Source organism: Bubalus bubalis, chromosome 18 (assembly GCF_019923935.1).
Source record: "Bubalus bubalis isolate 160015118507 breed Murrah chromosome 18, NDDB_SH_1, whole genome shotgun sequence".
In the NCBI taxonomy this organism is placed as follows: Eukaryota; Metazoa; Chordata; class Mammalia; order Artiodactyla; family Bovidae; genus Bubalus; species Bubalus bubalis.
The window spans coordinates 58,404,686-58,412,745 of record NC_059174.1 but is presented as its reverse complement, the minus strand read 5'-3'; positions in this window follow the sequence as shown (position 1 = coordinate 58,412,745).

Sequence of the window (8,060 nt, the reverse complement as noted above, 5' to 3'; positions counted from 1 at the left end):
TGGGATCGCAAAGTGTCGGACATGACTGAGAGACTGAACTGAAATGAACTGAATCCTTAAAAGTTACTTAATGTTCATGACTATCACCCCTTGAGAAAGGATAAGAATCTGCCCTTCTGGATGAGAGGATGGATCCTCCTCTCTCCTACCGTGAGGTACAGAAAGCGAATTTAAAACTGTCTTAGAGAAGTTACTGGAAAAATAATTATGCGATTAATGAGGATGTTTGTCCATATTACAGTGTCAAAATTATATATTGGCTGATCAAATCCTCACTTTTTAAGTCGACTCTCTATTGAGCCGGCCCACAGCTCCAGTAGTGTCCCCCACTGCCCTTTCTCTCGCCATTCTCTGTCCTGTTGTGCCCTTAAACCCCTCCCAACCCCTCTGTCTCCCTCTCCATCATCTGGTCCCCTTCTAACTTCCCCTGTCTCTCAGGGGGGAGGATGAGCCCAGCTTCCCCCACTCCTGCCCCCCACTCTAGGAAATTTCTTTACCCCTTCAGATTCTTCTGAACAATCTAAGACCCCCATTTTCACAGAGGGACAATCCAAGATTTTTATCAGGCCATCTGCTCTTGTTTTCACAGTCAATTTGAGCACTATTTGATCTGTATTTTAGCTACAAAACTATGACTATAGAAAGGAAAGATAAGTTTTTTGACATAGGATAGCTGTGATATTCTCTAGACTCTGGAGAAAGCTGGTTAAAATGATTTTTTTTTCTCTTTGAATGTGCACAACCAGTTCTTTTTGCATATGGATAAAAACAACTAACTGGTTGAGACAGCTAGCCTAGGAAAAAAGCTTGAAGTTAACCTTTACCAGGGCATCCCAGATGACTCTAATGGTACAGAACGTGCCTGCACGTGTGGGAAAGGCGGGTTTAATCCCTGGGTTAGGAAGATCCCCTGGAGGAGGGAATAGCAACCCACCAGAGTGTTCTTGCCTGGAGAGTCCTATGGAAAGAGCAGCCTGGCGGGATACAGTCCATGGGATCGAAGATAGTCAGGCGTGACTGAAGCAGCTTAGCACAGCATGCAATGTTTACCAAGTCCTTGATACATAACCCACTTTCCCTCAGGCCTTAACCTTGGACAAATTAGAATTTCAAACCAAGGGGAAAGAAAAAGGTCAATGAGACATTTTAAATCTCAAGCAGAAAACTATGGTCTCTGTCCATATGTGTGTCTGGATTTATGCATGTCTCACTGTGTGTCTTTGTTTTTGAATAATATTTCTGAGGTTAGTTTGTAAGTGAGATCTAATTCAGTTGGCTTTAAAAAAGAAAAAGTAAGCACTTACAAATCAAACACTTATGAGAAATTAACCTAAATGAATTTCAGATGCTCATGAACTGGGAAATATTCAACATTAAATATCTAGTAAAAACATTTGTTTGCTCATCTAAGTAAGACATGAGTTGAGTCATCAAATTGTGTAATGCTTTTATTGTATTACACTGATTACTGAGAGTTCAATCCCTGCACCATAAAGATCCCTGGAGAAATAAATGGCAACCCACTTCAGTATTCTTGCCTGGAGAATACCATGGAGGAGCTGGCAGGCTACAATCCATGGGTTTGCCAAGAGTTGTACATGCCTGAAGCGACTTAGCACACACATAGGCACCGATTACTGGTAATTTCCTCTCATAGAGAAACTAAAGAGATTTTGGATTGTTAATGAATATGTCTGCTGCTACCCTGAGATGTTCTCCATAAGAAGCAAATGTTTTTAGAAGTTATCACTGGTATTTATGGTCACCATTCTACAAAATGCTAATATAAAGGACAGTTCATGGTTGCTTAAGGAAAGTAAGATCTGTGTTTTTAGTAACAAAAGGTATGAGCAATGAAATTGATTTGGGATGTTCATAGCAGTAACTGGGAGTGAGCAGAAGCTGGAAGCAAGTTCTTAATTTCCCAGATCGAGACTCCTAACCCCTGGACCACAGGAGCCAACATTTAGGGCTAAGGTCCCTAGTGTGGTCTGCCTAATCAAGAACAAATTCAGATGATGAGGCAGATGATAAAGAGTAAAGGAAAAAGTTTATTGAAAGGAAAAGTACATGCGGCAAGGCACATGGGCAACCTGAGAGAGAGAGAGAGAGACGCCTTTGGGAAGTGTAAATTCTTTACAAAGGGACGGTTTTCCAGGTCTTCATCTTCCCTCAGGCCAATAACCTTGTTTATTCTCCCTGGTTAATTTGTCTCAGGACCCTCCCTGGAGTGTGCATGCATACCTTAGCCAAGTTGGATCTCAAAGTGGAGGCTTCTGGGAGGAACAAGACTCATTATGGCCTGGAATTATCCTGTGAGTTTTGACTCCAAGCAGCCTTTCTGGGCATGTGTAGTGTCTCCCTTAACAAACAGGGTTTTTTCCTTTCTTCATCCTTGCCATAATTATTCCCTGAGATTAGAGAATGGGTCTATTTACCCTGTTTTAGTTGGGTGTAAATTCCTCAACTGGAGCCCATGAATCTCTTATCTCAGGAAACGCAAAGGGGAAGATGACACATTCTAGACATTTAACATGGAGCCCATCAGGCTCCTACCAGAAAATTACATTTTATTAGGGAGAAAGAAAATAGGTCTGACTTACAGGTGGCTGTTTCTCAATGAACAAAATGATTTAATTAGGAAAAAAAAAAAAAGAGAGAGAGAGATTTTATGCAAAGTGGACTTCCAAGAAAAGAGGTCCCAAAAGGCAGTCTTTATATAATCTGTAACAATCTGTCATTTGACTCCTGTCAATGTTGTTGCTTGACTATGGGAAGCATGTGAAGAGGTGTTTCAATGGAATCTATTTCCTCTTTGTCCCTCTTCTGTGCTGGATTCCATAGAATGCCTGCTTTTTGGTCCTTGTAGAACAGTGCTGACACCTCCAGAGATTATTTCGGACCCAGCCTGATTCTCTTCCTATTTGCTGCACTTGGGAGACCTCATTGGAAGAAGGGAAAGACTAGCAGCTCTTTGATTGCATTTGGTGTCTCAGATCCTGCACAGAGCTGCCTTCAATCTGTCTTCCTGTTCAGAGCCCTCAGCTGTTCCTGTTGTTACTTCTTTTGCCACACCCTTCAGGGGTGTGTGTAACAGGAATGTGGTTTGGATCTTCTGTGATTCTAACTCAGGAAACCTGTAAGGACAGTGGATATTGAGGTCCTCTCTTAGACAGGACCTGAACTGATATCTTGTTGGTACCTTGGAAACGATTTCCAAGAGGGATGGCTGAGTAACACAGCCATCAGTTCTTGTGTCTGATCTGAAGTTTCCTTTTTACACTCCTGGAGTTCATGGTAACTTTTTGTCCTCTGTTCTGCCCAAGTGGACCCTGGTGGTTCAGAGCATGTATGAATCTGTAAGTCTCGGTTTCAGTCCTGCTTTTGCTCATTTACTTTCATGTTCCATGGAGTTGTGTACAGGAATCCTGTGAATCCACTACCTTTATTTGTAAAATTGAGGTAATTAGTGCTGTTATGTGGCATAGAACGTTGCCTGTTTTACAGAAAAGGTCAGAAGTTACTGGGTTTTTTTTTTGTTTTTTTGTTTTGTTTTTTTTTTTTTTGCTGTGCCATGTGGTAGGTGGTATCTTAGTTCCCCATTCCTGGATGGAATCTGTGCCCCCTCCAGTGTATGTGCATAGTCCTAACGACTGGACCACCAGGGAATTTGCCTGAAAGATTACTTTTGCCTAAAGAATATACTTACTTCCTGTCTTGTTTATTGTGACATCTCTTTGTCTACTTTACATCTTGTATGTTTTTATTTTACTTTTCATTTTTATGAGTGTTGTCTCTGACTCTGGTTAATAAGTTTTCAAATAATATTGGTTTTCTTCATACCAATACATTACATTTTTTAAATGTATTTTATTTTTGGTTGCACTGGGTCTTTGTTGCTTCAGGGGCTTTTCGCTACTTGTGGCAAGCAAGGGCTACTCTCTACTTGCAGTGCACGGACTTCTCATTCTAATGCCTTCTCTTGTCACAGTGTATGGGCTCTATGCCTGTGCACAGTAGTTGTGACTCCCGAACTCTGGAACATGGAGTTGTGGCCTACAGGCTTAGTTTCTCCAAGGTATGTGGGAACTTCCCAGATGAGGGATTGAACTCTTGTACGTTAATTACCAGGTGAATTCTTTACCTCTGAGCCAGAAGGGAGGCCCCAAAGCTTGTTCCTTGACATGTATCTTGGAACCAATGAACTGAATAAGTTAAAGTTACTGTATAGATAGGGAATTGCTGTATTGAATGACTGTTCTTTAAGTAGACAATGTTTCATTTACTAATATTTTGTTATTTAAAGGTGATCGTCTTCATGTATTACACAATGTAACTGACATGAACCACTTGTCAATGTCATAAAATGCCTGTACATCTATCTACTGATAGATGTATAAGAGGTATTTAGAAAAGTTTTCTTTTCTTTTTTTCCCCCATTATTTTAGGGAATTCCATGAACAGTTGTCAACTGCTATTTGTTTTCCATTACTCGTTAAAGTGCTTCTTTTCGATTATTTACCATAGCAGTGTATTGCCTGTTAATGAATGCTTGTTCAGTCAATCGTTCTGTCTGACTCTTTGTGATCTCATGGACAGTAGCCTGCTAAGCTTGTCATCCTTGGAATTTTTTTCAGGCAAAAATAGTTCAGTGGGTGCCATTTCCTCCTCCAGGGGATCTCCGCCACCTAGGGACTGAAGCTCCCTATCCTATGTCTCCTGCATTGGCAGGCTAATTCTTTACTACCAAGTCACCTACGTACCCCTGTCTGTTCTTTACCATTTACTTATGTATAAGTATGCATAAAGTGTGTACAATATGCTATATTTTCTCCTCAATTATGAGACAGCAGTGTGTTTAGTACCAAGCAGAATGAGTTTAGAAGTCATGGTGCAAAAATACCCTTTTCTTTGAGAACCGACATGAGTTTAGAAAAAAAATAATATGATCTGACTGTATCTTTGAAGCTGCTGTTGCTGCTGCTGCTAAGTCGCTTCAGTCGTGTCTGACTCTGTGCGACCCCATAGACGGCAGCCTATGAGGCTCCCCTGTCCCTGAGATTCTCCAGGCAAGAACACTGGAGTGGGTTGCCATTGCCTTCTCCAATGCAAGAAAGTGAAAAGTGAAAGCGAAGTTGCTGAGTCTTGACCGACTCTTAGCGACCCCATGGACTGCGGCCCACCAGGGTCCTCCATCCATGGGATTTTCCAGGCAAGAGTACTGGAGTGGGGTGCCATTGCCTTCTCCGATCTTTGAAGCTAAGCTACCCTAAAATTAATTTGGATTACATGTGATTGCTCTTTGATTTTTAAAGATTCTATTCATTTAGTGTTTCAAATATTTTTAAGATCATCATTGGGAAGATGCATAATTCTGTTCAGCATGGATATGCCTTTTGGTATAATACCATGTATTCAGCATGAAACAATTTTTATAATTGTAGTTGATAGAATGCATATGGTTTTTATATTTTGTAGATGTGTCTCAAATACATATGATCAAGAAATTACAGGCAAAAGGAAACAGTGGTAAAGAAGAAAGTTTTCAAAGAGTGATGTTTGGAAGAGCTGAAAGCCATGAAATCAAAGATTATTTCCTCAGAAAGATACAGGAAAATATGCATGATTTTGAGTGTCTGTGGACAGATGATGAAAGAAATGACAGAGGAACGTCTATATCCCATAACAACAATCTCACCGATTGAAGAGATCATGATAGTAGAAGTGATGCAGGAAATAAGCCTGTTGAAAGGCATGGATCAAGCTTTCAAGATCAGTTGCAGATACTTGAATCTGAAGGGACAGTTTCTGAATGTAGTCAGGTTGTGGCAAATATCAACAGTAGCGCCTCAGGTTTACCACCTCAGAGAACTTGTAGTGTCCGTAAAGGCAATTCTCATAAACAAGAGAGTGCTGTTATACATCCCTCAGAACTGGCACCAGACCAGGAAGCACACAAGAAAAACACTTACAGTTGTAATGAGTGTAACATAACTTTTCTCTAGGACTCAGAACTCACTAGACATCAAAGAATCCATACAGGAAGAAAAGCATATAAATGTAACATATGTTGTCAGGCTTTTAATGATAAATCGACCCTTATAGTTCATCAGAGAAATCATACTGGAGAGAAACCATATAAATGTGATGTATGCGGCCACTGCTTTAAACAGCATACACACCTTCAGTATCATCGGCGAGTTCATACTGGAGAGAAGCCATATAAATGTGACGTGTGTGGAAAGGCCTTAGTCGAAAAGCAAGGAATACAGTTCATCAGACCCTTCATACTGGAGAGAAACCATATACGTGTGAAGTATGTGCCCGTGGCTTTACTCGAAAGTCACACCTTGGAATTCATTGGAGAGTTCATACCAGAGAGAAACCATATAAATGTGATGTGTGTGGCAAGGCCTTTAGCGTAAATGTAAGGCCTGTAGTTCACTGGAGAGTTCATACTGGAGAGAAACCATATACATGTGAAGTATGTGGCCGTGGCTATACTCAAAGTCAATATTTTTAATTAATCAGAGAATTCATACCGAAGAGAAGCCATATAAATATGATGTATGTGGCAAGGCCTTTAGTGTAAATTCAAGGCTTGTAGTTCATCAGAGTACATACTGGAGAGAAACCATATAAATGTGATGTGTGTAGAAAGGCCTTTAGTAGAAAAGCAAGGTGTACAGTTCATCAGACCCTTCATACTGGAGCAAAACCATATACATGTGAAGTATGTGGCCGTGGCTATACTCAAAAGTCAAAACTTGTAATTCATGGGAGAATTCACACCAGAGAGAAGCCATTTAAATATGATGTATGTGGACAGGCCTTTAGTCGAAATTCAACCCTTGTAATTCATCAGAGAATTCATACTGGAGCAAAACGTTACAAATATAAAAACTAGGACAAACATTTTGTGCACAGTCATCCTTAAATTGCCATCAGGCAGTTCATACAGGAGGAAAAGTGTAGAAAGGTAATTTATGTGGCAAAGTCTTCAGTTGCAGAGCTTTGCAGTTCATTGGAAACATTGGAGAGAAACCATATAAATAATTATCTATGTGGCAAGGCCTTTAGTTAAACAGCAAACCTTGCATTTCATCAGAGAATTCATACTGGAGAGAAACCGTGTAAATGTGTTGTGGGTGGCTGATGCTTTACTGGAAACACACACCTTGGAATTCATCAGAGAATTCATACTGGAGAGAAACCATATAAATGTGATCTCAGTGGCAAGGCCTTTAAATGCAAACCTTACAGTTCATTGGAGAATTCATACTGGAGAGAAACCTTACAAACGTAGCCATTCGGACAAACGTTTTACTGCACAGCTAGCCTCACATCATGCAGTTCATTCAGGAGAGACAGCATAGAAATGTGATGTATGTGGGCAGTGCTTGAAATGACCATGTAAGAAATCAGATAATTCATAGTGGAGAAAAATGTTACAAATACAACAATTATGGGAAACATTTTAGTGCAGATGTAATGAGTCTAGCAAAGCCTTTAGTCAGAGTTCAGGCCTTATAATTAATCAAAGAATTAATACTGTATAAAAAGCATACAAATGAAAGAAATGCAGTAAAGCTTCTAGTGCATGTTCAACCTCAGCTGACCATTGGGCAGTTCACACAGGAGGGAAACCACATAAATGGAATTTATATGACAAACCCTTCAGTCATAAAAGTATATCAACTTTTTGACCCTCAGAAAAGTCAAACTAGAGGAAACCTCATGAATGTGGTAGGTGGCGCAAAGCTTTGGTTCTGTGTTCAGACGTAACTAACCATCACATAATTAATTCTGAATGGAAATCTTACCCACATAGTGCATGTGGTGTCTTTTGGAAGGCATTCAGTTATTTACAAAACATGAGAAAATTCATACTGGTGAGAATCCATACATTTAGAGCACAGTCTGTTCCTCCACTCTTAAGGAGGAAATCATGTAAATATAATGTGTGTGGCCAGGGCTTCAATAACAGGCCTCATCTTTCCCATCAGCAGAGAATTCATAACGCAGAGACACAAATGTAAGAGTGTGTGTGGCAAATCCTT